Raw genomic sequence first — 6,000 nt, 5'->3', positions numbered from 1 at the left:
GCTGAGCAGTGCAGGCCCATGGAACAAAAGTTGAATCTTAAACATCTACCCCTCAACACACATGCACTATGACTCTGGATCACAAAGAGCTGCACTGTAGGAGACAGTGAACCAGAGAGTCACCTGCTCTTGCAGGGACTGCAGGCCAGTTTCAAATCATTACAGCTCTGAAGCTGGATTAAAGTAGTCCTGACTTACTTATGCCCCCAGCAAATATAACTGTATTACTCTTTTATGGAGGAAGGGAACATTATCCTGGACCTCAAATTAACTTTATAAATAATTTTTCAAATGCAGTTTCCATCCGGCAATAAACAAATAACCAAGAAAGTAAGAAAACATGAATAAGAACCACATTATAGTAAAAATGCTAAAAACCAAAGAAAGAGGAAACCTTAAAAGCAGTCAGGGAAAAAGACTGATATCTTCAAAGGAATTACAATTTGACTCACAGATGACCTTTCAGCAGAAACAATGAGAACTAGAAGATAATGCAGTATCATCTTTAAAGTGCTAAGAGAAAATAACCACCAACATGGAATTCTGTACCCATCAAACATATCTTTCAAGAATGAAGGTGAAATAAAGACATTTTCTGTTAAACAAAAACTTACAGCAGCAGATTCACACTAAAGGAAACACTAAAGAGGGTTCTTTAGGCAGAAGAAATTTGATCCCAGAATAGCAGGTCAGAGATGTGAGAAGAAATGAAGAGCAATGTAAACAATAGTAATAAGGTCTTTTTTTTTTTTTTTTTTTTTGAGATGAAGTTTCACTCTCATTGCCCAGGCTGGAGTGCAGTGGCGTGATCTGGGCTCACTGCAACCTCTGCCTCCTGGGTTCAAGTGATTCTCCTGCCTCAGCCTCCTGAGTAGCTGGGATTACAAGTGGCTACCACCAAGCCCAGCTCATTTTTTATATTTTTAGTAGAGACAGGGTTTGACTATGTTGGCCAGTCTGGTCTCGAACTCCTTGACCTCAGGAGATCCACTCGCCTCAGCCTCCCAAAGTGCTGGGATTACAGGCGTGAGCCACCGTGCCCAGCTAATAATGTCTTATGTGACTTGCAATATCTACAAAATTAAAATATTCAGTGGGAAAATAAGAAGGAATATATATATATATATATATATGAATATATATGTATATATATGAGAACACACACACACACACACACACACACACACACACACAGATGTAGATATAGTGTTTTGAGGTCCCTGAATTCTGGAATTGTCTAGGTAGAGAGTAAAGGCACAAGTAATATTAGATGACTATTATTGGATAAGTTAAGGATGCATACTGTAATTTCTTGGGTAACCACAAGAGAATGATAAAAGTGTTTGTATGTACCTAATAATATATTATAGTTTTTAAATAAATTTAAATTTTTGACAAAAATTGGGCACTGTGGCTTATCCCTGTAATGCCATGTAATCCCAGCACTTTGAGAGAATGAGATGGGAAGGATTATTTGAGCCCAGGAGTTCAAGACCAGCCTGGACAACAAAGTGAGAGTCATGTTTCTACACACACACACACACACACACACACACACACACACACACAGTTAGCTGGGTGTGGTGGTGTGTGCCTATAGTCCCACCTACTTAGGAGGCTGAGGCAGGAGGATCCCTGAGCCCAAGAGTTTGAGGCTGCAGTGAGCTATGATTGCACTACTGCACTCTAGCTATAAAGTCTCAACAAATCTCAGACTTCAAATCATTACTAAATTGTTCTGTTCATAGGATGAGTAAGCTAGACCTCAATAACAAAAAAATAAGTGACAGTCAGCATCACAAATGAAAAAGGATCTTACAATAGGTTTTACAATATTAAAAATACCGAGCTCTGTGATTTGGTTTGATTAAAAGAGGTGGTAGAATTGGCAATGTGGCACTTCTGAGCATCCAGAGACCTCTCTCTCTCCCCTCCTTTCTTGGAGACTCTGCCACTGCCACTGGGAATCATAGCAACTTGGAGCTTGAGACCATGTAGAATGGAACTAAGTTAGCCCAGCTGTCTCTGCTGTGGCCCCAAGTATGGGAGAAACCCAGCCTAAATCGACAAAGCTGCTTAGCTGACCTGTAACTAATTGCAGAAGCACAAGTGAACCCAGGCAAGACTCGCTCAAATCAGTAGAAATACTCAGCCATCCCCTAGACTTGTGAGAAATGTGTAGTTGTTTTGGGTGGTTTGTAATGTAGTAATAGCTAAATGATACAGGCAGTAAGTCAAGAAAAAACAAGGTATAAAGATTGAAAAGAAAAAAAAACTATAGTTATTTGCAGACGGTAAAATAGCATATACAGAAAATCCAAGGGTATCCATAGATACATTATTGAAATTAATGATAAATTTAGCAAAGCTGTGGATCTCAAATGCTAAAACTCAACTGCATTTCCATAAAACAAACAAAATAACTAAGAAAACCTTTTACATAATATCAAATCATATGTGGCACATAGAAATAAAACTAACAAAATGTGTGCCAATTTCTCACGTAAAATTGTATCATTGTCTGTGTGTGGTGGCTCATGCCTGTAATTCCAGCACTTTAGAAGGCTGAGGCAGGGGGATTGCTTGACTTCAGCAGTTTGAGACCAGCCTGGGCAATATGGCAAAACCCCGTCTCTACTAAAAATAAAAAAAATTAGCTAGGCCTGGTGGCGTGTGCCTGTAATCCCAGTTGCTTGGAATGCTGAGGCAGGAGAATAGCTTGAACCCAGGAGGCAGAGGGTGCAGTGAGCTGAGATCACACCACTGCACTCCAGCCTAGGTGACAGAGTGAGACTCTGTCTCAATTATAAATCATTATTTAGAGACAAAAAGGGGTAAATAACTAAAGAAATGGAAGGATATGTCATGGATTGAAAAAGTCGATATTGTAAACATGATGATTCCTTTCAAATTCACTTATAAATTCAAGATAATTCCAAAGAAATCCCAAATCCCAGTAGTTTTAATATTATTATGTAGAGACAGAGTCTCATTCTGTCACTCAGGCTGGAGTGTAGTGGCACAATCCAGAGTTCACTGCAGACTTGACTTCCTGGGTTCAAATGATCCTCCTACCTCAGCCTACCAAGTAGCTAGGACTGCAGGTGCATGCTACCATGCCTGGCTAATTAAAAAAATTTTTTTTGTAGAGATGGTGTCTCATTATGTTGCCCAGGGTAGTCTTCAACTCCTGGCCTGAAGGGATCCTCCTGCCTTGGCCTCCCAAAGTGCTGAGATTACAGGCATGAGCTGCCATGCCTGGCCCTCCAACAGCTTTTGTTTTTCAGAGGTTGACTGATTCCCTAATATGGAAAGGACCCAAACTAATGAAGTTTCACTTGGAGAAGAAAACCAATGTTGGAGGACTTGTCCTGACATATACTGAAGCCTGTTATAAGTGTATGCTACTTAAGACAAAGAAAAATATATCAATGAACAAAACAGAGAATCTGGAAACAGACCCATGAACACTTGACTTATGTAAATGGTAGTATTTTAGAGCACTAAGAAAACAATGGCCTTTTTATCGAATGGGGCTGAGATAATTGAATAACCCTATAGAAAACATGAAAATTGACCCTTACTGCACACCATTCACAAAATCAGTTCTGGATGGTTTGAAGAATGGTAAGTGAAAGGCAAAACAATAATGCTTCCAGGAGATTCTAAAGTCAAATGTTTCTGTGGCCTTGGGGTAGGAAAAGTTTTTTTTTTTCTTTTTTTTTTTTTTTGAGACAGGGTCTCACTCTGTCACCCAGGCTGGAGTGCAGTGGTGTAATTACAGTTCACTGCAGCCTTGGCCTCCTGGGCTCAAGCAGTCCTCCCACCGCAGCCTCCTGAGTAGCTGAGAGTACAGGTGCACGCTACCATATCCAGCTAATTTTTGTAGTTTTGGTGGAAACCGGGTTTTGCTGTGTTGCCCAGTTTGGTCTGCAACTCCTGAGCTCAAGCTATCTGCCCACCTTGTCCCTTTGAAGTCCTGGGATTATAGGCGTGAGCCACCAGATTTCTTAATAGACCATAAAAAAGCTACTAATAGAAAAGGAAAAGCTAGCAACAAAATAATCTGTATAACAAGCCCCCATGACATGAGTTACAAAACTGCTCATGTATCCCAGAACCTGAAATAAAAGTTAAAGAAAGGAAAAGGTTGATAAATTATAGCACATTAAAACCACCTTCTTCTCATCAAAGGCACTTTAAGAGAATGAACGTGTAAGCTGCCTAGTGGAGAAAATATTTGCAATGCATATAACCAACATGTTTCTTCACATTAAAGGAAAACAATGGTTAAATTAATTCAAAATGGGCATGTTATACAGTTATCTAAATTGGGCACAAAATACATAAAATGTGCCCAATATCATTATTAGCGAGGGAAATAAGCTATAATCACAGTGAGATCCTGGGACTCAGCACCCCATGAGTCCCTGGATGAAAGATGAAGAACTGGTGAGAATGTGGAACAATGGGAGCTCTCTTATACCACTAACAGGATTGTAAATGGTATCACTACTTTGGAAAACAGTTTGGCATTCTGTACTGAAGTAAACATATGTACATCTTATGACTCTGCAACTTTTATTTTAGGTATATAGCCAACAGGAAATCATGCAAAAATTGACACCAAGAGATGGATACAATAATGTTCATAGCAGCAATTTCTAAAATAGCCCCAAATTGGAAACAATTCATATTTGTCCATTAAAAGTAGAATGACTCAATTATTGTGATATTCATCTACTAGAATATTACATAGACATGAAAATCGACAAACTACATTTACATTCCATGACATACATGAACCTAGCAAATACAACATTGAATGAAACAAGACTTAAAAAAAAATTTTACCGTAGGATTCCATTTATATCAAGTCTTCCAAACCTAACTATAAGGCAAAACCTAACTATAGTGCTTAGGAAAGCATGTAAGTATAAAACTACCAAGAAAATCAAGGAAGTGTTTATCAATAAGGTCATGGGAATGTTTATCTTTGGGGAGGCACAGACAGGAGTGGTAACTGGGAGGGGCCTGGAGGGAGGCTTCTAGGTGCTAACAATGCTGTTCTAGACGGGAGGGTGGTTGCATGGCTGTTTACTTTCTGATAATTTATTGAGCTGAATCTTCTGATTTGTGCCCTTTTCTGGAAATATATTGTATTTGAAAAGAAAGTTTGGGCTGGGCGCAGTGGCTCACACCTGTAATCCCAGCACTTTGGGAGGCTGGGGCAGGTGGATCACTTGAGGCCAGGAGTTTGAGACCAGCCTGGACAACATGGCAAACAACCATCTCTAGTAAAAACAGAAAAATTAGCTGGGTGTGGTGGTGCATGCCTGTAATACCAGCTACTCAGATGGCTGAGGCACAAGAATTGCTTGAACCTGGGAGGCAGAGGTTGGAGTGAGCCATGATTGTGCCACTGCACTGCAGCTGGAGCGACAGAGCAAGACTCTGTTTCAAAAAAAAAAAAAATAGATGAAGGCACATCTGCAAATGACCAAAACGGAAGCAGCAGCAGCTCAGAATATGAACACTAAATGTCTGCAGTAGAACTTAAAAAAAAATGTTCTACACCCAGAATCATTTCTGTTTGTTTTGTGTTTTGACATTATTGTTCAGTCTGCCAGTTTTCTTATTTATATTTATTTACTTACTACTTTTTGAGATGGAATCTCACTCTGTTGCCCAGGCTGGAGTGCAGTGGCATGATCTTGGCTCACTGAAACCTCTGCCTCCCAGGTTCAAGTGATTCTCCTGCCTCAGCCTCCTGAGTAGCTGGGACAGGCGTGTGCCACCGTGCCCAGATAATTTTTGTATTTTTGGTAGAGATGAGGTTTCACCATGGTTGCCAGGCTGGTCTCAATTTCCTGACCTCAAGTGATCCACCCATCTCAGCCTCCCAAGATGCTGGGATTACAGGCATGAATTACCACCATGCCTGGCTATCAGTCTGCTGGTTTTCCTAATTTCAGGTATCCTCACAGAAATACTGTTGAA

This window comes from Aotus nancymaae, unplaced genomic scaffold (assembly GCF_030222135.1).
Source record: "Aotus nancymaae isolate 86718 unplaced genomic scaffold, 86718_ANA_hifiasm-v0.15.2.pri h1tg000008l, whole genome shotgun sequence".
Classification (NCBI taxonomy): Eukaryota; Metazoa; Chordata; class Mammalia; order Primates; family Aotidae; genus Aotus; species Aotus nancymaae.
The sequence above is the reverse complement of the archived record's forward strand: the minus strand, read 5'-3'. Positions refer to the sequence as shown.